General features: G+C 41.6%; 1 long non-coding RNA gene across 2 annotated transcripts in view; it reads left to right on the top strand.

Annotated features, from left to right (window-relative positions):
- LOC141099815 (uncharacterized) overlaps positions 1 to 26,252 on the top strand; it is a 57,026-nt gene extending 30,774 nt beyond the window's left edge. The window contains exons 2-3 of one of the 2 annotated variants that reach the window (XR_012234530.1): positions 13,552 to 13,672; positions 25,832 to 26,252. This is a non-coding gene — a long non-coding RNA (uncharacterized lncRNA). Of the gene's footprint in view, positions 1 to 13,551; positions 13,677 to 25,831 lie in introns of both variants that reach the window. The other variant, XR_012234531.1, reaches the window with a different exon arrangement.
- Positions 26,253 to 26,476: the final 224 nt, after the last annotated feature.

Genomic DNA, 26,476 nt, shown 5'->3' with positions numbered 1-26,476 from the left:
ACCAACACAATATACTAGGATGTGTTCCCTTTATTTTTTTGAGCAGTATACAAACACATACATACATACACATAAAAGAAAGGACTTTGTTACAATTATAACATAGTATCATGGTCCCAGTTCTCCCCATGTATACAGTAGGATGGCCCCAGTTCTCCCCATATATATAGTATGATGGCCCCAGTTCACCCATATATAAAGTAGGATGGACACTGTTCCCCCATATATAGTAGAACGGCCCCAGTTTGTCTGTATATATAGTAGGATGGCCCCAGTTCCCCCCTTTATGTAGAAGGATGGTCCCAGTTCTCCCCATATATACTGCTCTGGCAAAAGGCCATGCAAAATTTTCAGTTTGTCTGATTTTTCTCTTTATTGGTATATTTTTGAGTAAAATGTAAATTGCTCTTTTATTCTATAAACTACTGACAACATGTCTACGAATTTCCAAGCACTAAATTTTGTATCCTTCTTTAACCCAGTGCCTCTTTTTTATTATATTTATAATATATATTTTTACACACAACAAAAGAACACTCATTTCTCTTTTAATATTTTTTTTATTTATAGTATATCCTAATAAAATTGTTTTATTACATCTCCTTTTGATTTAACATGAATCCATAAGGTTGGTGACGCATCTGAACATATAAATAAGTGAATTATCTCTTGAGAAAAGTTATTTTTTATCTGTAGCTTCTCATCTCTTTATGCATACATTTTTTTCTCAGCAATATTTCTTTATTCTTTTGGTTTCTTCCTGATTTTTCTTATTCCTGCAAAAGATGTAATAAAGATTATGTTAGAAATTGACTATTTGTAAGTAAATAAGTCTCTATTATATTGAACTTTTTTTTTTTTTTTTTACTTGAACTTTGACATGTCACGTAATGCTATTGGCTCCATTTTTTTGAATTTGGACTTATTTAAGAGCTAGCTGTCAAACATGCAGACTTCCATCTTCTCCTGTCTTCTGCAGCAAATCTCCACACGATGCCCTTAAAGACAGAAGTGTCATTATAATGCTCCTAAATAAAATTATCTGCAGTACACTGAGCCCCTGAATAAATAATTGCCCCTCACTATATTGTCTGCACAAAATGTGACCCCACACTGTCCCTTATTTGGTACATGCTCTTCACACTGACCTCTCCTTTCCAGACTGGGATACCTTTTCACACTGTCCTCTCACACTGTGTCCCCCCTATATGGCCCAGTATTTATACTGTACTCTCTCTCACACTCCCCCTCCTTGGTATACTGACCCTCCTGGCTGTACCCTTACACTGTCCCCCCATGCTACGCCCCCACTACTCAGTCTCTATTCTGTGCCCACTCACTTTTCTCCCCCTATATTGTCGCCTCACACTATTCCCCTCCCTCCTCATACTGTTTCCTCTAACATCCCCCTGTTCACCATACTGTCTCCTCATATATTTACCCCCTCACTCTGTATACTGTCTGCTCACACATACCCCTGACCCCCATACTGTCTGCACACATCCCATCACCCTCACTCCCCATACTGTGTCCACATACATTTTTCCCATCGCTATTCATACTGTGTTCTCATACATTTACCCGTTCGCTCCCCATACTGTCTGCACCATCCCCCCACTCACCATACTGTGTCTGCACCCATCCCCATACTGTTTCCTCATACATGCCCTCATACATACATACTCTTCATTTTGTGTTCTCAAATCTCCCCACACACATTAAATCCCCCATCCCCTCTTCAAATCCCCCACACACTTTAAATCCCCCCATCCCCATGCCAAATCCCCCCACACATTAAGTACCCCCATCCCCACGCCAAATCTCTCCCACACATTAATTACCCCTCATCCCAACTCCAAATCTCCCCACACATTAAATAACCCCCATGCCGACTCCAATTCTCCCCACACATTAAATAACCCTCATCCCAACTCCAAATCTCCCCCCACATTAAATAACTCCCCATCCCTACTCCAAATCTCCCCACACATTAAATAACCCCCATCCCCACTCCAAATCCCTCACACACATTAAATAACCCCCATCCCTACTCCAAATCTCCCCACACATTAAGTAACCTCCATCCCTACCCCAAATCTCCCCACACATTAAATAACCCCCATCCCTACTCCAAATCTCCCCACCCACATTAAATAACCCCCATCCCCACTCAAAATCTCTCCACAAATTAAATAACCCCCATCCCCACTCCAAATCCCCCCACACATTAAATAACCCCCATCCCCACTCTAAATCCCCCCACACATTAAATAACCCTCATCACCACTCCAAATCCCCCCCACATTAACCCCATACATGTGCTTTAACCCATAGAATCTATGGGGTATTGTCAAGAGGAAGATGAGAGACACCAGACCCAACAATGCAGATGAGCTTAAGGCTGCTATCAAAGCAACCTGGGCTTCCATAACACCTCAGGAGTGCCACAGGCTGATTGCCTCCATGCCAAGCCTCATTGATGCAGTAATTGATGCAAAAGGAGCCCCGACCAAGTATTGAGTCAGATTTTAAAATCATTTTTCAAGCTGGTGTTATAAAGTATTCTAATTTACTGAGATAATGACTTTTTGTCTTTCATTGGCTGTAAGCCATAATCATTAACATTAACAGAAATAAACACGTGAAATAGATCACTCTGTTTGTAATGACTCTATAATATATGTGTTTCACTTATTGTATTGAAGAACTGAAATAAATTAACTTTTTGATAATATTGTAATTTTGTGAGAAGCACCTCTATATGTTAGGCTAGTTTCACATTAGCGTTTTTTTGCGCAGCGCATCGTGCGCATAAAAAACGCAAAGAAAAACGCAAAACAAATGTGCGTTTTTTTTTCTTCATGCGCACGCTGATGCGTCAAAATAACGCAGTGTTACTTGCGTTTTACATGCGTTTTTGCATGCGGTTGCGTTTTTTATGCGCATGCGTTTTTAGGTGTGACATTTCACAATAGCAAAATCTTTGACCACCAATGGGTCACCAGTGGGCGTGTTTCATTGGAATGTTTTATAGACCCTGTACTGCTGAATTCATCAGATTTTGCTGCTGTTTCCGGTGTCAAGATGGACTTGCGTCTGGATAATTTCCGCTTCAAGCTGGATCTTGACATTGCGCTGTCTCAGGCGTATGTCTTTTGTTGCCAGCAAGAAAGGGAGAGGGAGAGACAGCAGAGACGGCAGCGGCGTAGGTTTTGGAGGCATCCAATCATCGAACTCCGGCCAAGCCGTGGAGCATATCACACGCTGTACAGCGAGCTACAGGAAAACCCGGAGAAATTTGCTGACTATACACGGATGTCCCAGGAAAGCTTCCTTGACTTGCTGGGTATGGTTGAAGGAAACATCCGGAGAAGGGACACTCAGCTCCGGCGTGCCATTCCTCCCGAAGAAAGGCTCCTTGTCACCTTACGGTATGTATGTTGTTATGTTTGCATAATTTTTTTGGCTTTTTATTTTTTTTTTTTTTTGGTCCAAAAAATTAGGTTTTTTTTGGCTATTGATTTTTAACATTATTTTTGTGAAATTGCTTTTTTGCATAATGGTTTTTCTTCTGGCATGTACTAATCCCAAGCCTTTATAAAATGTTTTTTTGCTATGTTGTATTAAAAAAACATGCAAAATAGTTAGGCCATGTACTTTTTTATTTTCAGTGTTTTTAGTAATACCCAAGACAGAAATATAATTATTTTTTCTTTTTATGTTTGGCAGGTTCCTGGCAACTGGAGAGAGTCTTTCATCCCTGCATTTCCAGTACCGGCTGGGAATCTCAACTTTATCTGGGATTGTTGCCGACACCTGCAGGGCTCTGTGGGATGTTCTGTGTCCGGAGTTTCTGCCATTGCCCACTGCCGAAAAGTGGCTTCAAATATCGGAGAAATTCTGGGCAGTCTGCAATTTCCCGAACTGCCTAGGAGCGGTGGACGGGAAGCACATCCGCATCACAAAACCCGCAAGAAGTGGCTCCGAGTACTACAACTACAAGAAGTACTTTTCCACAGTCCTAATGGCCATTGTGGATGCAGACTGCCGGTTTGTGGCGGTGGACATAGGGGCATTCGGACGGGGCAACGATTCACAGACTTTTAAGAACTCTGATATGGGCTGGAGGTTGTACGGCAACCATTTCAATTTTCCACTGGCACGGCCTCTTCCCCAAACCCAAACTCCACCACTGCCATTTGTAGTGGTTGGGGATGAGGCATTTCAGATGTGCCCAAACCTGCTGAAGCCGTACTCCAGCCGTGACTTGGACCACCGCAAGAAAATTTTCAACTACAGGCTTACGAGGGCTCGCAGGACTGTAGAGTGCGCCTTTGGCATTCTAGTGTCCAGATGGCGAATTCTCAGCACCGCCATCAATCTCAAAATGGAAACAGTTGATGAGGTCGTGAAGGCATGCGTGGTTCTCCACAATTTTGTTATGGCAAAGGAGCGGCTGAACTTTGACATGGATGAGCCTGCTGCCAACCCTTTGCCAGATTTTACTCAGCACCCTCTTCGGTCCTCAGTCGAAGTTGCCCAAATGAGGGACCAATTTGCGGACTACTTTTTATCCGATGTTGGTCGTGTAGCATGGCAGGATCAAATGGTTTAATAGTTTTGTTGTTTGTTAAAAATAAAATACATGGTTTTTTATACCTGTACCCAGTGTACTGTGTCTTAATAAACTCCACTACTCATCTGCCCAGGTTAAATTGAAGAAAGGGAAACCACCATAAAAAAAAAAAAAAAAAAATATATATATATATATATATATTTATATATATATATATATATATATATATATATATATATATATATATATATTTATATATATATATATATATATTTATATATATATTTATATATATATATTTATATATATATTTATATATATATATTTATATATATATATATATATAAATATATATATATAAATATATATATTTATATATATATATTTATATATATATATATATATAAATATATATATATAAATATATATATATATATATATATATATATATAAATATATATATATATATATATATATTTATATATATATATATATATATATATATATATATTTATATATATATATATATATTTATATATATATTTATATATATATATATATTTATATATATATATTTATATATAAATATATATATATATATATATAAATATATATATATATATATATATATATAAATATATATATATATATAAATATATATATATATATAAATATATATATATAAATATATATATATATATATATATATATATATAAATATATATATATATATATATATAAATATATTTATATATATATAAATATATATATATAAATATATATATATATATATATATATAAATATATATATATATATATATATATATATATATATATATATATATATTTATATAAATATATATCTATATAAATATATATATATAAATATAAATATATATTTATATAAATATATATTTATATATATATTTATATATATATATTTATATATATATTTATATATATATATATTTATATATTTATATATATATATTTATATATTTATATATATATATTTATATATATATATATATATATTTATTTTTATATATATATATATATATATATATATATATATATATATATATATATATATATTTTTTTTTTTTTGGTGGTTTCCCTTTCTTTACTTTCTACCGGATGGTCAGCCATCCAACTCTGAAAGGGATACTATATTTCATTTTTGTTTTATTTATATATATATATATATATATATATATATATATATATATATATATATATATAAAAAAAAAAAAGAAATATAGTATCCCTTTCAGAGTTGGATGGCTGACCATCCGGTAGAAAGTAAAGAAAAACAAACCATAGTGTAGGGCGCAGTGTGTGCAGGCGGCGAAAGACACAATAACCAAACATTATTTTGAAAAAAAAATATAACATTTATTTAAATTATTTTTTAGTTGCTGGAAACTGGGGGGTGTGGAGGGATGAGGAACGGCTTTGGGTGGAGTAAGGGGTTCTAGGGGAAGGAGGAACCAAAGAAGTGGGGGAAGGGAGCTGAGGCAAGGAAAGTTGTGAAGTGGGAGGTGAGGGAGGAGGGAGGGTAAGAGTCCTCCTCTTTGTTTTTTTAGGACGGTGGCCCGTCGTCTTCCTGCTGTCCTCGCTTGAGCCTGAGGACTGGCTAGACCCCGGGGACCGCCTTGAGCCTCTGGACCGCCTTGAGCCTCTGGACTGCCTTGAGCCTCTGGAACGCCTGGAGGCTGGGGACTGGCTGGAGCTGGGGGACCGCCTGGCACTTGTTGACCGCCTGCCAGGATCTTGTTCCAGCTGTGGCATGCTGGAGGTGGTGGATGTCCTGGCAGGGGCCGTAAATATTGAATGCGGGTCCCCCAGCTGATGCTGCTCCGAGGTGGTGGTGGTGGTGGTGGTGGTGGCGGTCCATGCAGGCGTGGTGGCTGTGGCGGTCCATACCGGGGTGGTCCTCCCGCTGGTGGTGGTGGTTGCGGCGCTCAAGGCAGGGGTGGTGACGACGGGCCATCCAGTGGTGGTGGCGGCAGCAGTGGTGGGCCAGGCAGGAGCAGCGCTTGGCATGGTGTTGGCGGGTAAGTGTCCAGCTGCACTCGGACTTGGGGCGGTATATTGGTGTCCGGCGAGGCTTGGAAGTGTGGTGGCTGTGCAGTGATATGCAGCAGAAGTAGGTAATGCTGTAAAACGAGTCAGTGGTGGCACCGGTGGAAATGCCACCACTGACTGCTGCATAATCCTACTCTGCTGCATAGCCTGCATAAAAGCATTGTTGCAGGCCTGCATGACAGTCAACTGGAGGTCAGGGGTAAGGTGTTCCGCCGTGTCCCGAGCTATTTGGGTATAAAAATGATGCGCTGGTCTGGCGAGGTCGACTTCCAGGCGCTCAAGGCGACCCTCGATAGACTTGTAGCGTTGGTCCAAAAGGAGGAAACCACTCTCAAGTCTATCGGAGAGTGCCTTGAGGCTACTCTGAAAGACCGAGCTCAATTCAACGAACTCGGGCATGAGAGGCCTGTCCAAGGTCCTCTGCCGCTGCTGGCGGGAAGTGCCCGCAAAACCAGTGGCAGAGACCTGGGACAGGGGAACACCTGAGCGACCAGCTTCCTGGTCTCCAGATGACTGTGGTGCAGACCTGCAAGGTGCTTCCTCGCTGATGGATGGCTGGGAGGGGTCCGGGGCAGCTTGATGAAGGACCGCTTCGGGACCAGGTTGCAGGGTGCTGCTCCAGGTGCTGTGAAAAGAAAAGAAAGAAATTACTACCATAAATTAACAATCGCCAACTCCTGTGGAATAGAAAAGCACAGAATAAAACACAATACAACTAGAAAATACTTACGTTCGGGAGGCAAGGACCGGTCTTAAAAATGCCAAGGCACGATGGTATCGGTACTTCGTGCCTGTCCTTGCCGCAGCACCACTGCGAACCTTATTCTCCTGACGGATATCCCTGTTGAAGCGGTCCTTCATCGAGCACCAACGGGTTCTGACTTTGTTCACTGTGATGGAAAAAAAAAAAAAAGAAAAAAAGTAAGACTATGCACTGGAGGCTGTGATCATCCAACTGTGTGTGATGATAGAAACTCCATGGAGTTAATAGCATCACACACAGTTGGGTGATCCCGGCCAAGATCACTGCTGCATCACACTGCATTTAAATACTTACGAAAATCCTTGCGGACCCGGGGAGAGGCGTTGTCCCAGCCATCCATCAGCGATGCGGCCACCTCGTTCCAGAGCCGCCGGATCACCACGTTGTCCGAGTGCAGTTGGTGACGGGTGTCCCACAACGGGACTCGCTCCTGGACTAGACGGATGAGCTCGTCGTTGTCCAGGGCGAGGTCCTCCTCCAGCTGTGGAGCCTAGAAAAGAAAGACAAACATTAATCTTTGAAAGATTTAAAAAAAAAAAATATCGATAACTAGCTGAAGAGCCCGGCGCTGCCCGGGCATAGTAACTAACTGTGGTTAGTTATATAAATTTAAAATTATCCTCCATCCCATAGTCCCGTGCCCATATTCCATCATACATATCCTCCATCCCATAGTCCTGTGCCCATATACCCATCATACATATTCGCCATCCCATATGCCTGTGCCCATATACCCATCATACATATTCGCCATCCCATATGCCTGTGCCCATATACCCATCATACATATTCGCCATCCCATAGTCCCGTGCCCATATACCATCATACATATCCTCCATCCCATGCCCATATACCCATCATATATATCCTCCATCCCATAGTCCCGTGCCCATATTCCATCATACATATCCTCCATCCCATAGTCCTGTGCCCATATACCCATCATACATATTCGCCATCTCATATGCCTGTGCCCATATACACATGATACATGTTCGCCATCCCATAGTCCCGTGCCCATATACCATCATACATATCCTCTATCCCGTGCCCATATACCCATCATATATATCCTCCATCCCATAGTCCCGTGCCCATATACCCAAACAAACAAACATACACACACACACACAAACACACACACACACACATACACACTTTGAGCCCTAGATATTGATAAACAATCCATGAAAAAATTATTTGTTTTAAATGGAAATAAATGGAAAAAAAACAACAAACATCGAAAAAAACAACCATGAAAATTTAAAAAAAAAAAACTAAAAAATACCAAAAAAAAAAAAAAAAAAAAACAGACTAGAAAATAAGTAAAAAAAAAAAACAACAGTCCGTCTGTACTTACATCACGTCTACCCGCCCGCACTTGGCCTTGCTGCTCCTGCCGTTCCTCCGGTGGTGGTGGCGTGATGGAGGATGAGCTCTGAAAATTAAACCAAAAAAATTAATCACATGTGTTTATTTTTTCAAATCCATACGGAAGCATAGTACTCACTTCTTCTGCCTCTTGCCCTGTCCCGGGGACATATTCTTCACCAGATGAAGACATGCTGCAATAAAAAAAAAAAGAGACATAAGTACATAGAAATGTATTGAAATTTCAGCCAGACATTAGGTTTTTCATACTTACATTGGTGCAGCTTGTGCTGTGTGTCCACTAGTGAGCAATCCTTAAAGTATTGTGGAATCCCAGTGCCCACACCATTTTATCACCTTGGTTCAATTTTTTTTTTTTACTGTCTAGACCAAATTTCAGTCATGTTTATGTAAAAAACGCATGCGCATAAAAACGCAAGACCATGCGCAAGTATTGCGCTCCCATAGGCTCCAATGTGGTGTTTTTGCGCATTCCGTGCGCATTCCGTGCGCATGCGTTGTTTTAACGAGACAGGGCGGAACCAAAAATGCAACATGTTGCGTCTGAGGCGCCTGGCGCAAAAGACAAAAAAACGCATGCGCACGAAAGCGCAAATATGCGCAAGACCATGCGCACATCATGTAAAATATAGGTGCGCAGTGCGCATGCGCACTGGTGCGCCCGATGCGCTGCGCACAAAAGCGCTAATGTGAAACCAGCCTTAGATGTGCGATATGACAGACATTTCCAAACATATTTTGTAATTTATCACAGTGTAGGGGGTAAAGTGCATCAAAAAGTAAAAACTGTTTCTTTCTTTTTTCTTACATAAAGTGCAAGTTGCAGATATAAAAGTTTTTACGGTAAAAGAGCTCTTTATTATATAAAGTTGTTTTACCCCACGAACTGTGCAGTCTCTGCATATAACACATCAAACATATAGCTACTGGGCGTAATAATTACCACTGTGCAGTGCTGGTTGGCCACACTGTGAGTCCCCTTAACACATATTTTGCGTATGATTGTTCAGAAAAATCTAATACTACTAGACCTGCAACAAGTTATGGTCTAACTTACCCCTGGCTACTTTTTTGTCCCCGTACTCTCCGCTGGAGATTTGCACCAGCTTGTTTCCTCATTTTTACCTTCCTTTGTGCCTGTATTTGTGACTTATGTTTTATGTATCTAATTTTGTTTAATAATATTGTTGGATTTGATGTCTGATGGCCTTATGTACTCCATTCCTTGTGGTGTTGTATATCTATGGGAGTATTCCATCTACTGATTTGTATTTTGCATTTATGCACTCATTTTGGGAGCGAGGCTCTAGCCTTCCTTGGCCCTGGTATTTTGGATTGCTTATTTTGACTTTTGTTTTAAGTGTATTCTTTTCTGTGTTTCTCACAGCTTCCAGTCATAAGCAGACGGACTATCGCGCCAGAGACTAAACATGGTTGTCTCAATTACAGGGGGTGTTTAAGGAGGACTCTGCTGGTATTTTAAATGTTAATGGTGGTGACTCTAAAGAACAGATTATGAGATTGAGGACTCTGCTGCAAAAGCGGACGAAACTGTGGTGGAACATGGCATCCTTGGGGCAATACCTGACTCGCGGGTTAATTCCTAGGGGATTGCGTGTTCAAATTTTTCCAGCCTTTTCAATAGAGGATGATCTATTCAGAAGGGAATGGGAGGAGACTGCTACTAGATGTTCACGGGCATTTATGGAACTGTTGTTGAAATTGGATGAGACAAAAATAGAAGAATTAGAGAAAGAAATTGATGTCCTTCAATCTACTATTAAGGACACTCTAACTGCAGATGCTCTAGAAAAACTTAATGTCGATCTTGAAAAAGACCTTACTAAATGGGAACAGGAGACTTGCATGGTTAACCTCTTCACGACCGCCCACTGTAGATAAACGTTGGCGCTTGCTGGGCTTTGTGCAGCGCCGACGTTTATCTACTGTTGGCGGTTTTGTGCCCCCCGGGACCCCCACATACCTTACAACGCGGGGATCCCGGTGCACAATGCATGCTGGGACCCCCGACATCATCGAGACCTGATTGGTTCAGGTCCTGATGACGTCAGCGTCACAGCAGCCAATGGGAGCGATCGCTGGGAAAGCTGCTTGTTTCCCGGCGATCTCACTCATTGTAACGCGGCTTCTCCTCTGATCTAACACTGACAGATGATCAGAGGTGAAGCAGCGTTACTGTGTGACTAGATCGCTGCCTGGCACAGCTGATCGCTGCCTGGCACAGCTGTGCCAGGCAGCGATCTTGTCACACAGTAACGCTGCTTCACCTCTGATCGCCTGTCAGTGTTAGATCAGAGGAGAAGTCACGTTACTGTGTGCCAGGCAGCGATCTTGTCACATAGTAACGCTGCTTCTCCTCTGATCATCTGTCAGTGTGAGATCAGAGGAGAAGTGGCGTTACTATGAGTCAGATCGCAGCGCAGCGATCTTGTCACAAAAATAAAAAAAAGTAAAGAAAAAAAAGAAAAAAGCAGGTACACAGGTTAGGGCTAGGGCAAGGGCTAAGGTTAGGGCTAGGGTTAGGGCTAGGGTTAGGGCTGGGATTAAGGTTATGGGTGTGTTGGTGTTAGGTTTGTGGTTAGGGTTATGGTTAGGGCTGAGATTAGGGTTAGGGGTGTGTTGGGGTTAGGGTTGGAATTAGAATTGGGGGTTTCCACTGTTTAGGTACATCAGCGGCTCTATAAATGCAATATGACGCCCGCAGACCATTCCATCAAAGTCTGCATTTCAGAACGTCACTACTTCCCTTCCGAGCCCCACCGTGTGCCCAAACAGTAGTTTTCTCCCACATATGGCATACCAGCGTACTCAGGACAAATTGGACAACAACTCTTAGGGTCCAATTTCTCCTGTTACCCTTGTGAAAATAAAAATTGGGGGCTAAAAGATCATTTTTGTGGAAAAAAAATGATTTTTTTATTTTCACGCCTCTACATTATAAACTTTACTGAAACACTTGGGGGTTCAAAGTGCTCACCACACATCTAGATAAGTTCCTTGGGGGATCTAATTTCCAAAATGGGGTCACTTGTGGGGGATTTCCACTGTTTAGGTACATTAGGGGCTCTGCAAACGCACATGACACCCGCAGACCATTCCATCAAAGTCTGCATTCCAGAACGTCACTACTTCCCTTCCGAGCCCCACCGTGTGCCCATACAGTAGTTTTCTTCCACATATGGGGTATCAGCGTACTCAGGACAAATTGGACAACAACTTTTGGGGTCCAATTTCTCCTGTTACCCTTGTGAAAATTAAAATTGGGGGCTAAAAGGTCATTTTGTGGAAAAAAAATGATTTTTTATTTTCATGGCTCTACGTTATAAACTTCTATGAAGCACTTGGGGGTTCAAAGTGTTCACAACACATCTAGATAAGTTCTTTAAGGGGTCTAGTTTCCAAAATGGGGTCACTTGTTGGGTGTTTCCACTGTTTAGGTACATCAGGGGCTCTCTAAATGCGACATGGCATCCGATCTCAATTCCTGCCAATTCTGCATTGAAAAAGTCAAACGGCGCTCCTTCCGTTCTGAGCTCTGCCGTGTGCTCAAACAATGGTTTAGCCCCACATACGGGGTATCTGCGTATTCGGGAGAAATCGCACAAAAAATTTTGTGGTTCATTTTCTCTTTTTACACTTGTGAAAATAAAAAAAATGGTTTTGAAGTAAAATGTTTGTGAAAAAAAGTTAAATGTTTATTTTTTCCTTCCATATTCCATTCATTCATGTGAAGCACCTGAAGGGTTAATAAACTTCTTGAATGTGGTTTTGAGTACATTGAGAGGTGCAGTTTTCAGAATGGTGTCACTTTTGGGTATTTTCTGTCATATTGACCCCCCAAACTCACTTCAAATGTGAGGTGGTCCCTAAAAAAAATGGTGTTGCAAATTTTGTTGTAAAAATGAGAAATCGCTGGTCTACTTTTAACCCTTATAACTTCCTAAAAAAAAAAAATGATGTTTCCAAAATTGTGCAGATGTAAAGTAGACATGTGGGAAATGTTATTTATTAACTATTTTGTGCGATATCACTCTCTGATTTAAGGGCATAAAAATTAAAAGTTTGAAAATTGCAAAATTTTCGCCAAATTTTGATTTTTTTTTAACAAATAAGCGCAGCTCATATCTAAAATTTTTTACCACCATCATGAAGTACAATATGTCATGAGAAAACAATGTCAGAATCAGTAGGATCCGTTGAAGCGTTCTAGAGTTATGACCTCATAAAGTGACACTGGTCAGAATTTAAAAAATTGGCCCGGTCACGAAGGCAAAAACAGGCTCGGGTGTGAAGGGGTTAAATCGAAAAAACTACAGAGGGATAATTTGGATTCCCTGAAGTATAGGGTCTATAAGTGGAAAAATAGGACAAATAGATCGCCCCCAATTCCCCATTCAAGATCTGGTTCCATTTCCTCTTTTACATCAGCGGATGATGTGAGAGTTAAGTCTGAGAAAACCTCAGGGACTGAAAATGTGAGGAAAGTACAACCATTTAGGACTACAAGGGGACGACAGGCCAACAAAAGAAAACCTATGTCTCCACCTACTTATGATCGTAAAGCTAAAAACTCTGGTTTGCAGGTAATTAACGTGTCTTCTCACTCCCTTTCTGAAGCGCAATTAGAATTATTACAATTGGGTTTGAATTTTGTACCTAGTAATGGCTTTGATTTTTTCACAGTCCTAAAAGATTTGCACCTGTTTTGCAGAAAATTAATCCTTAGGAGACTACATCATCAAACTAATTCTGACTTAGGCCTGACTAGTTATGTGGAACAACAAGCAGTGGCTGCTCTAGATGATCTTCTGAGGGAACGGCAACCTGATGATGTAGGTAATTTGCCACGTTCGATCCTGCCGAGATCGCTGACGTTCCCCCCTTTGTCTGTGTGCCCACAGATGGACATTTTTTGCAGACTAGTCATCAAAGATTTAAAGAATATATCCTGAAATCTGTGTAATGATAATCTAACATCTTCACAGAGACGTGCTCTACGTGAGCTGCAATCACTTGATTCTGTGGTTATCAAGCCCGCAGACAAGGGAATGTGGCGATCGACAAATATGGGAAGGAGGCATTTCGTCAGTTGTGAGATAGGGAAACATATCACGTTCTTCCCCAGGATCCTACCAATTTGTTCTCTGTTGAACTTGGGCGTATAATATCTAATGCCGGCGAGTTGGGTGTTGCCCCAAAAAAGGTCTTGGATGGTTTGGTACCAAATTATCTTAAAGTGCATACTCTTAATTTTTTTGCCGAAGGTGCACACAGACATCCAGAACCCCCCCTTCGACCCTTTGTCTCTGGCATAAAAGGTTTGAGTGACAATGTGTGCAAATACATTGATCACTACCTAAAACCAATGGTAGATACATTCTCCTCCTATGTCAGAGACACGACCGATATATTTACCAAGGTTGATGGACTCTCCCTCGAAGCGGACATGCTCTTGGTTACCATTGATATCGAGTCTCTTTACACCTCTATTATACACAGTGATGGACTTCAGGTGGCCCATTTTTTCCTTGAGACTGCCAATTGGGATGGTCATTTTTCGGACTTCATTTTGGATTTATTAGAATTTGTTTTTACACATAATTTTTTGTGTTTAAGGACAGATTTTATTTACAGACTCAAGGTACTCAATGGTGCATACTCAGATTGGGCCAGGGTCACTAGTGGGGTATCACAGGGTTCTGTATTGGGCCCCCTATTATTTAATATATTTATTAATGATCTAGTGGATGGCTTACAAAGTAAAATATCAGTATTTGCAGATGATACAAAACTATGTAAGGTAGTTAACACAAAGGAGGACAGTTTGCAACTTCAGACAGATTTGAGTAAATTGGAGAATTGGGCTGAAAAATGGCAAATGAGGTTTAACACAGATAAGTGTAAGGTTATGCACATAGGAAGGAGAAACAGATGCTACAATTACTTACTAAATGGGAAACTGCTGGGGAAATCAGACGTGGAAAAAGACTTAGGCATCTTAGTCAATAAGAAGCTAAATTGGAGTGCCCAGTGTCAGGCAGCTGCCACCAAAGCAAATAGGGTCATGGGATGCATTAGAAGAGGTCTGGGGACACGAGTTGAAAACATAATTCTCCCTCTGTAAAAATCACTCGTCAGACCACACTTGGAGTTTTGTGTGCAATTTTGGACGCCGATGCTCAAGAAAGACATTACTGAACTTGAAAGGGTTCAAAGGCAGGCTACTAAAATGATAAATGGAGTTGGTTCACTACAATACCCAGAAAGGTTATCACAATTAGGTCTATTTACTCTAGAAAAGAGGAGACCTAATATATATGTACAAGTATATCAGAGGGCAATACAGAGATCTCTCCAATGAACTGCTTGTACCAAGGACTGTGACAAGAACAAGGGGGCATTCTCTTCGTTTGGAGGAAAGACAATTTCTGCACCAGCATAGAAGAGGGTTCTTCATGGTAAGAGCAGTGAGGCTCTGGAATTCTCTTCCTGAGGAAGTGGTGATGGCCAACTCACTGAATGAATTTAAGAAAGGATGGTTTTCTTGTAAGTAACAGTATTGAAGGTTACGAATAACAAAATATTATAGGTAGATGGTTGACCCAGCTTTGGAGTCGGGAAGGAATTTTTTTTCCCTATGGAGAAAATTGGCTTCTACTCTGTAGGTTTTTTGCCTTCCACAGGATCAACAATGCAAAACAGCTGCACTAAAAATAGGATGAACTAGATGGACATAAGGTCTTCCTTCAGCCTTCAAAACTATGTTACTATGTTAGTGCGATGGGCGCGGCATGTGCTCCATCATATGCAAACCTGTTTCTCAGTTATTGGAGAGACAGGTTTTTCCGGGTGATGGATCACATGCCCGCGGACCCAGTGATGGGCTGGTTTCGCTACATTGATGATGTTCTGATGATTTAGAGGGGTAGCGAGGCCAGCCTGAGTATATGCAGCTACTCAATAATAATTCATTTAATTTGAAATTCACGTTTAAATACCATTTACATCAAATTGATTTTCTTGATTTGACATTGTGTGTCGCAGAGGATGGATCTATTGAAATAGACCTTTATCGTAAGGAGACCGCGGTTAAAGGGAATCTGTCACCTAATTTTTTGTATATAAGATGCGGCCACCACCATCAGGGGCTTATCTACAGCATTCTGTAATGCTGTAGATAAGCAAACGATGTAACCTGAAAGAGAAGAAAAACGAGTTATATTATACTCAACCAGGGGCGGTCCGGGTCCGGTCCGGGTCCGATGGGTGTCGCAGGTCCGTGTCCGGCATCTCCCATCTTCTAGCGATGACGTCCTCTTCTTTGCTTACAATCGCGGCTCCGGTGCAGGCGTACTGCTCTGCCCTGTTGAGGGCAGAGCAGAGTACTGGAGAGCACAGGCGCTGGACCTCTCTGACCTTCCAGGCGCCTGCACACTGCAGCACTCTGCTCTGCCCTCAACAGGGCAGAGCAGTGCACCGGAGCCTCGACGGGAAGCAAAGAGGACGTCATCGGTAGAATATGAGAATGCTGTAGATAAGCCCCTGATGGTGGTGGTCGCATCTTATATACGAAAAATTAGGTGACAGATTCCCTTTAACTCTCTTTTACATGCCTCTTCGCCACACAATCGGTCCATGATTAGGGCCATCCCGGTTGGTCAATTTTTGAGGAATAGAGGGTTTGCTCGACGTCAGCCCGCTTTGAGCGACAGTCTATCATCCTTCCTGATCGTTTTAGGGAGAGAGGCTACAGCCATCCGTGTATTAACCCCTTTCTGACAGATGACGTACTATCCCTTCCATATGCCCTCGGACTTAATTCCCAAGGATGGGATAGTATGTCATCATAGATCACCGGCGCTCCCAGGGGGCAGCGCCCCTGATCGTGGCCGGGCGTCAGCTGATTATCAGAGCAGACACCTGGCACTATGTGCCAGGAGTGATCCCGGACTGCTCTAAGCATATTAAACCCTGGCACACTGCGCTCAAACATGATCGCAGTGTACCGAGGACATAGGGAAGAATCGCGCAGGGAGGGGGCTCCCTGCATGCTTCCCTAAGACCCTCGAAGCAATGCGATGTGCTCGTATTGCTCCGAGGGCCTCCTCCCTGCAGGCCCCCGGATCCAATATGGCCACAGGGGTCTTCGGGGTCCTGCAGGGAGACGGCTTTCTCAGTCAGTGCCTGCTGAGAGCAGGCGCTGAGAAAGCCTCCTGCAGTGCCTGTCAGATCGCTGATCTGACACAGTGCACTGCAAAGTGTCAGATCAACTATACACTGATGTCCCCCCGGGACAATATGATAAAGTTTAAAAAAAAAAAAAAGTGTAAAAATAATTTAAAAAAAAAAATCCTAAATAAATAATTCACTAATAAATTCTTTTTTTGTAAGTAAAAAGAAATGGTAAAAATACACATATTTATTATCGCTGCGTCTGTAACGACCCGCCCTATAGAACTGTCCCACTAATTAACCCCTTTAGTGAACCCCTTAAAAAAAACCCATGCTTTAACATCATACCGCTGAACAAAAAGTAACACCCGATCAAAAAGACGTATATAAATAAACATGGTACTGCTGAAAACGTCATTTTGTCCCGCAAAAATGAGCCACCATACAGCGTCATCAGCAAAAAAATAAAAAAGTTATAGGTCGCAGAATAAAGCGAAGCAAAAATAATTATTTTTTATATAAAATTGTTTTTTTTGTATAAAAGCGCCAAAACATAAAAAAAATAAATGAGGTATTGCTGTAGTCATACTGACTCGAAGATTAGAACCGCTTTATCAATTTTACCACCCGCGGAACGGTGTAAATGCCCCCCCAAAAGAAATTCATGAATTGCTTGTTTTTGTTTATTCTGCGTCCCAAAAATTGGAATAAAAAGCGATCAAAAAATGTCATGTGCCTGAAAATGGTACCAATAAAAACATCAACTCGTCTCACAAAAAACAAGACCTCACATGACTCAGTGGGTCAAAATATGGAAAAATTATAGCTCTCAAAATGTGGTGATGCAAAAACTATTTTTTGCAATAAAAAGCGGCTTTTGACAGCTGCCAAGCATAAAAACCCGCTATAAATAGCAAATCAAACCCTCCTTTATCACCCCCTTAGTTAGGGAAAAATAATAAAATTAAAAAAAGTATTAATTTCCATTTTCCCATTAGGGTTAGGGCTAGGGTTAGGATTAAGGTTAGGGCTTGGGTTAGGGCTAGGGATGGGATTAGGGTTCGGGGTGTGTTGGGGTTAGAGTTGGAGTTAGAATTGGAGGCTTTCCGCTGTTCAGGCATATCAGGGGCTCTCCAAACGCGACATGGCGTCTGATCTCAATTCCAAAAAATTCTGTGTTGAAAAAGTCAAATGGTGCTCCATCCCTTCCGAGCTCTGCCATGCGCCCAAACAGTTGTTTACCCCCCACATATGGGGTATCAGCCAACTCAAGACAAATTCCACACCAAGTTTTGGGGTCCAATTTCTCCTGTTACCCTTGGGAAAATAAAAAATTGTGGGCAAAAAGATCATTTTTGTGGAAAAAAATATTATTTTTTTATTTTTATGACTACGTTATAAACTTCTGTGAAGCACTTTGGGGTTCAAAGTGCTCACCACACATCTATATAAGTTCCTTGAGGGGTCTAGTTTCCAAAATGGGTTCACATGTGGGGGGTTTCCACTGTTTAGGCACATCAGGGGCTCTCCAAATGCGACATGACACCCTCAGACCATTCCATCAAAGTCTGCATTCCACAACGTCACTACTTCCCTTCCGAGCCCCGACGTGTGCCCATACAGTAGTTTTCTCCCACATATGGGGTATCAGCATACTCAGGACAAATTGGACAACTTTTGGGGTCCAATTTCTCCTGTTGCCCTTAGGAAAATAAAAAAATGGGGAATAAAAGATCTTGTTTGTTGAAAAAATATGATTTTTTTTTTATTTTCACACCCGGGTGTTATAAACTTCTGGGAAGCACTAGTGGGTTCAAAGTGCTCACCACACATCTAGATAAGTTCTTTTGGGGGGTATAGTTTCTAAAATGGGGTCACTTGTGGGGGGCTTCCACTGTTTAGGCACATCAGGGGCTCTCCAAATGCGACATGACACCCGCAGACCATTCCATCAAAGTCTGCATTCCAAAACATCACAAATTCCCTTCCAAGCCCCGATGTGTGCAGCATACTCAGGTCAAATTGGACAACTTTTGGGGTCCAATTTCACCTGTTACCCTTGGGAAAATAAAAAAATTGGGGAATGAAAGATCATGCTTGTGGAAAAAATACGATTTTTAAATTTTATGGCTGTATGTTAAAAACTTCTGTGAAGTCCCTGGGGGTTCAAAGATCTCACCACACATCTAGATAAGTTCCTTAGGGGGTCTAGTTTCCAAACTGGTGACATTTGTGGGGGGTTTCCACTGTTTAGGTAGATCAGGGGCTCTCCAAACGCGACATGGCATCCAGTCAATTCTGCGTTGAAAAAGTCAAATGGCGTTCATTCCCTTCCGAGCTCTGCCATGTGCCCAAACAGTGGTTTACCCCCACATATGGGATATCAGCATACTCAGGACAAATTGCACAATAACTTTTGGGGTCCTGTCTCCCTTGGGAAAATAAAAATTGGGGGTGAAAAAAATCATTTTTTTTTTTTAAAAATATGATTTTTTAATTGTACGGCTGAAAGTTATAAACTTCTGTGAAGCCCTTGGGGGTTCAAAGTTCTCACCACACATCTAGATAAGTTGCTTGGGGGGTCTAATTTCCAAAATGGGGTCACTTGTGGGGAGTTTACACTGTTTAGGCACATTAGTGGCTCTCCAAATGCGATATGGCGTCCGATCTCAATTCCTGCCAAATTTGCGTTGAAAAAGTCAAACAGTGCTCCTTCCTTTCCGAACTCTGCCATGCACCAAAACAATGGTTCTCCCCACTTATTAGGTATCAGCTTACTCAGGACAAATAGAACAATAACTTTTGTGGTCTAATTTCTCATGTTACCCTTGGTAAAATAAAAAAATTGGACCTGAAGTAATTTTTTTGTGAAAAAAAGTTAAATGTTCATTTTTTTTAAAACATTCAAAAAATTCCTGTGAAGCACCTGAAGGGTTAATAAACTTCTTGAATGTGGTTTTGAGCACCTTGAGGGGTGCAGTTTTTAGAATGTTGTCACTTTTGGGTATATTCTATCATATAGACCCCTCTGTTACGAATGAGTCACCAAAGGAGGAAAAACAAAAATACAAGCTAAGTCCAGAAAACCGGAGACGTTGGAAGCTATCGGATTGCAGACCCCTGATCCTATCCACAACAACTAACAGTAGCCGTGAGGGGTTCCTACGATGCCCTAGACCCCTCGATCACAGCCGGAGAACTAAATAGGCCTAAAGAAAGAAAGGGGAAATCTAAACTGCCCCAGAGCAGACCCCAAAGCAATAGGCAGCCCCCAACATATAATGACGGTGAAGCAAGATGAAAACACTAACACAGATAGAATGATAGGTTGAGCAAACGATGGGGCCCAAGCTAACTAAGAAGGATAGGATAGAAAAGCTGCTGTCTGCAATCCGTAAAAAACCCTACCAAAAAATGTCCCAACTGTCTGATAGGAAAAACAGGCCCTGAAGTCGCTAGGACTTCAAAAAGACTATATCAGCACTCAGGTAAATTCTGAAGACAGAGCAAAGAAACAAACTGATCAGAGACAAAAATGGAACTCAGCACACCCCCGACCGGGGATGGCTGAACTCCAAAAAACAAGGTAAACAAAAACAAAACTAATAAGTTCAATAGCAGAGCAAAAACTTATCTTTGAGAAGCAGGAATCAGACTGGTCACCAAGAATCCAGCAGAGAAATCACCAGCGACTCAGAAGGGCATCGGCTGCCTTATATCCAGTCAGAATTTCCTGTTACCCAGTCATCATCTACCAGATCAGGTGTTTGGTAATCAGCCTCACTACCTTCCTTTACCAGAAGAGGGTGTTCATCAGACATCGACGGTGAAGGGGAAAATGAACTCACAACAGTACCTCCCCCTTGAGGAGGGGTCAACGAACCCTCATCCACGCCACCAGGGCGATCAGGATGAGCCCGATGAAAGGCACGAACCAATCTTTCGGCATGAATATCGGATGCAGGGACCCAAGAATTATCCTCCTGGCCATAACCCTTCCATTTAACCAAATACTGGAGTCTCCGTCTAGCCAGGCGAGAATCCAGTATCTTCTCAACCTCATATTCCACATTACCTTCAACTAATACCGGGTCAGGAGGTGCCACCACAGGAACTACAGGCTCAACAAACCTCTTTAACAGAGACTTATGAAACACTTTATGGATCTTAAATGTAACAGGAAGAGCCAATTGAAAAGAGACTGGATTAAGACTCTCCAAAATCTTGTAAGGTCCAATAAATCTAGGTTTAAACTTTGGAGAAGCCACCTTCATAGCGATATTCTTTGATGACAACCAAACCATATCACCCACCTTAACCTGGGGACCAATAGTTTGGCAATACCAGAAAAATTAGCTATAAATTTACGATAAAAATTAGCAAAACCCAAAAACTTCTGGAGGGCCTTCAAAGACGTGGGCTGAACCCAATCATAAATGGCCTGTACCTTGGCCGGGTCTATTTCAATAGTTCACGGAGACAAAATAAATCCCAAAATGAAATCCTCTGTACACCAAAAAGGCATTTCGATCCCTTGACATACAGGGAATTCTCCCTCAAAATCCGGATCACAGTCCGAATATGTTCCACATGAGAGTCCCAATCCTTGGAAAAGATCAAAATATCATCCAGATAGATGATCAAAAATGTATCCACCAAGTCTCGGAAAATATCATTCATGAAGCACTGGAAGACAGAAGGGGCATTAGTGAGCCCAAAAGGCATCACCAGGTACTCAAAATGTCCCTCCGGAGTATTAAACGCCGTCTTCCATTCATCCCCATGCTTAATGCGAATAAGATTATACGCCCCCTGAGGTCAAGCTTTGTAAACCAGCAAGCACCTTTAACTCTGGAGAATAGATCAGAAATCAGGGGTAACGGATACTGATATTTAACAGTAATTTTGTCGAGGGAACGATAGTCAATACAAGGCCTTAATGACCCATCTTTCTTAGCCATGAAAAAAAAACCAGCACCTAAGGGTGAAGAGAATGGTCTAATATGACCCTTCTCCAACGACTCCTTAATATAGGATCGCATAGCCTCGTGCTCGGGTACAGATAAATTGAAAAGTCGACCCTTGGGAAATTTACACCTAGGGCTCAGCTCAATTGCACAGTCATAACTCCTATGAGGAGGCAAAGATGCAGACTCATTCTCACTAAATACATCATAATAATCAGCCAAATAGTCAGGAACATCATGCGACTGGGGAGAGGTGGAGAAAACAGGAGCATCACTAAGGGCACACCGACAACCCCAACTCACCACAGACACAGATTTCCAATCCAAAACTGGATTATGGATTTGCAACCAGGGAAACCCCAGAACCATGGTATCATGCAAATTATGCAACACTAAAAATCTGCAATTCTCTTGATGGTCTGGGGCGACCCGCATTACCACCTTGGTCCAAAACTGAGGTTTATTCTTCGCCAAAGGAGTAGCATCAATACCCCTCAAAGGGATAGGCATCCGCAGATGTGTCATAGGAAATCCACAACATTTAGCAAAATCCAAGTCCATCAGGTTCAGAGCTGCTCCCGAATCCACAAAAGCCTTAGCGGAAAATGTGGACAGGGAGCAGATCAGAGTAATTGCCAGAAGAAACTTAGGTTGAACACCACCCACAGCAAATGTGTGTGCAAAACGTTTCTCTCGTTTAGGGCAGACAGAAATAATATGCGAGGCATCACCACAGAAGAAACACAGCTTATTACGCCTTCTGAACTCCTGACGTTGCGCCCTAGACAAAACTCTATCACATTGCATAGGTTCAGACATTTGTTCAACAGGTGGCAACACCTCTCATGCGGTTTTGCGTTCACGCAAACGCCGATCAACCTGAATGGCTAATGACATAGAATCGTCAAGACCAGAGGGAACAGGAAATCCCACCATAGTATTTTTTACGGTTTCTGAAAAAACCCTTCCGAAAGAGAGCTGCCAAGGTACCATCATTCCAGGTAGTAAGGACCACCCACTTTCGGAATTTTTGACAGTACAACTCTGCAGAATCCCGACCCTGGCTCAATGCCAACAGGGCTTTTTCAGCCTGATCACTAGCATTAGGTTCATCATACAACAACCCCAAGGCTTGAAAAAATGCGTTCACATTAGTAAGAATAGGATCATCAGGTTTCAAAGAAAACGCCCAATCCTGGGGATCGCCGCGCAGCAAAGAGATGACAATTTTAACCTGCTGCGCGGAGCTCCCCGACGAGTTAGGCTTCAAGGCAAAAAATAATTTACAATTATTCTTAAAATTCAAAAATTTAGACCGATCCCCAAAAAACACATCAGGAGTAGGGATCTTTGGTTCAGCAGCATGTGAATGAGCAAGATAGGCGGAAATTCCCCGCACTTCAGCAATGAGCTGCTCCACACGATCAGACAATTGCTTCATCTCCATTGAGAAAAATAATTCCCCCTACGGCCTCAGAGACATAGAGGAAAAAATATACACACAAAAAAAAATTCTGACAAACTCTTTTCCCCTTTTTTTTTTTTTTTTTTTAACAATTCTCTCCTGCTATTGAGTACCCTAGGATCTGCAGTATGGCTGGTGATTCTGCTATGAATGAGTCACCGAAGGAGGAAAAAACAAAAATACAAGCTAGGTCCAGAAAACCGGAGAGGTTGGAAGCTATCGGATTGCAGACCCCTGATCCTATCCACAACAATTAACAGTAGCCGCGGGGGGTTCCTACGATGCTCTAGACCCCTCGATCACAGCCGGAGAACTAAATAGGTCTAAAGAAAGAAAGGGGAAATCTAAACTGCCCAGAGCAGGCCCCAAAGCAATAGGCAGCCCCCAACATATAATGACGGTGAAGCAAGATGAAAACACTAACACAGATAGAAAGATAGGTTGAGCAAACGATGGGGCCCAAGCTAACTAAAAAGGACAGGATAGAAAAGCTGCTGTCTGCAATCCGTAAAAAACCCTACCAAAAAATGTCCCAACCATCTGATAGGAAAAACAGGCCCTGAAGTCACTAGGACTTCAAAAAGACTATATCAGCACTCAGGTAAATTCTGAAGACAGAGCAAAGAGACAAACTGATCAGAGACAAAAATGGAACTCAGCACACCCCCGACAGGGGATGGCTGAACTCCAAAAAACAAGGTAAACAAAAACAAAACTAATAAGTTCAATAGCAGAGCAATAACTTATCTTTGAGAAGCAGGAATCAGACTGGTCTCCAAGAATCCAGCAGAGAAATCACCAGCGACTCAGAAGGGCATCGGCTGCCTTATATCCAGTCAGAATTTCCTGTTACCCAGTCATCATCTACCAGATCAGGTGTTTGGTAATCAGCCTCACTACCTTCCTTCACCAGAAGAGGGAGTTCATCAGTCATCGACGGTGAAGGGGAAAATGAACTCACAACACCCCTCAAAGTGACTTCAAATGTGATGTGGGCCCTAAAATAATAGTTTTAAAAATGACAAATCGCTGGTCAACTTTTAACCCTTATAACTTCCTAACAAAAAAAATTTTGGTTCCAAAATTGTGCTGATGTAAAGTAGACATGTGGGAAATGTTATTTATTAAGTACTTTGTGTGCCATATCTCTGTGATTTATGGGCATGAAAATTCAAAGTTGAAAAACTGCAAAATTTTCAACATTTTCTCCAAACTTTCATTTTTTTCACAAATAAACAAAATCTATATGAATGAAATTTTACCACTATCTTGAAGTACAATATGTCACAAAAAAACAATGTCAGAATTACCAGGATCCATGGAAGCGTTCTAGAGTTATTACCTCATAAAGTGACAGTGGTCAGAATTGTAAAAATTGGCCCAGTCATTAACGTGCAAACCACCCTTGGGACTTAAGGAGGGGTACAGGTGGGCCAGACTCACGAGAAAGGAGGACTTACTTGTTCAATCCAAAAGAAATTGCCTTAAATCCAATCAGAAACTCCTGATGTCCAATCGCAGTCCTTTTCCTCAGGTGGCCAGTCTCTGCCATTTAGATCAGCTTCATTACCTCCCTTCACCAACAGAGGGAGTCCAGATAGAGAACTCACTACTCCTCTGTCAGCACAGCCAGCTCCACAACCCTCACCAGAAGCCAGAGGCAAACCCGAAAATGAGTTCACAACAGCTTCCCCTGCGGTTCGTGTGTCACATGTCCCAACATCCTCAGATGTGGTACCTTTACATCCTCAGAAGGGAACATGGAATACAAGATTCATGACTACATCTCTTGTACCACATGTGTACCACACATGTGGTTTATTACGCCACTTGTCCCTTGTCCCCTATTTACGTGGGTCTCACATCTAGGGAGTTGAAAGTGAGGACTGGCGAACATGTGCGGGGTATTTTGGCCGCTAGAGATGCTGATGATTTATCATCTTTGAAGACCTTACTGAGACACTTTAGGACTTCTCACGGCTCTGATCCCGGCGGCTTGAGGGTGAGGGGTATTGCTAGGATTCGTGGTGGGATTAGGGTGGCAATGTACCTCAGATTTTAGCACAACGAGTATGTAGGTGGATTGTCAGCCTTGACACCATAACTCCAAAGGGATTGAATGAAAAGTTGACCTTTGTCCCCTTCCTATGATTCTGTCCACTCCTGTATAATTATTATGTGCACCTTCGTTTTATTGTTTATTTTTTATTTTTTTATTTTTCATTTATTAACGGTTCTCCCTCGCCTCATTTCATTTCTTCTGCAGCAGTCGTCCTCACTATTTCATTTATTTAATTCTAATTTTTATATTCTGTTTCCTTCAAGTCTTTTCCACCTTGTTTTTATATTTGTTTAATTTTTGTGTTGTTTTCTTGCTTTAATTTTAGTTATATGCTGGCCTATGGTTCATTGGATCTGTATGCATCTTCTGGTCCTGTCTCCTTCCATTCCCCTTTTTTTGTGTCCCATGGAGACTTGGACTTTATTCAATCAAGATTATGAAGAGGACCATGCATTTCTATAGCACTTTATTGTTTTTTATTCATATATCTTATTTATGCCTTATCTTTATGCTGCTTTATTCATGCACTGTCACTTTAAATGAGATTTTTCTCATTATATGCATCTTGCACTTTCCCTTTTTTAACTTTTTTCTTTTTATTTTATTTTCCATTTTTGGGTCTTTATTTTCTTTTTTGTCCTCATCCACATTCTGTATTTCATAGTTTGTCCACTCTCTGATGGCTAGTTTATTAATAATTACCTATTTATCAGCATAGAAGAAATGACGGATGGCACTCACCGTTCCAATTTAACAGGCTTTTATTCAGGAATGAAAGGCATCGGCACGGGAGACATGTGCAAAGTACGGACTACAGCCGTTTCATGCTGCTGCACTTCAACGGGTCCGGTTGAAGCGCAGCAGCGCGAAACAGCCGTAGTCCGTACTTTGCACATGTCTTCCATGCCGATGCCTTTCATTCCTAAATAAAAGCCTGTTAAATTGGAATGGTGAGTGCCATCTGTCATTT

Source organism: Dendrobates tinctorius, unplaced genomic scaffold (genome assembly GCF_039654945.1).
Source record: "Dendrobates tinctorius isolate UK_male_01 unplaced genomic scaffold, ASM3965494v1 ptg000102l, whole genome shotgun sequence".
Taxonomy (NCBI): Eukaryota; Metazoa; Chordata; class Amphibia; order Anura; family Dendrobatidae; genus Dendrobates; species Dendrobates tinctorius.
This window is presented reverse-complemented; position numbering and strand designations above follow the sequence as displayed.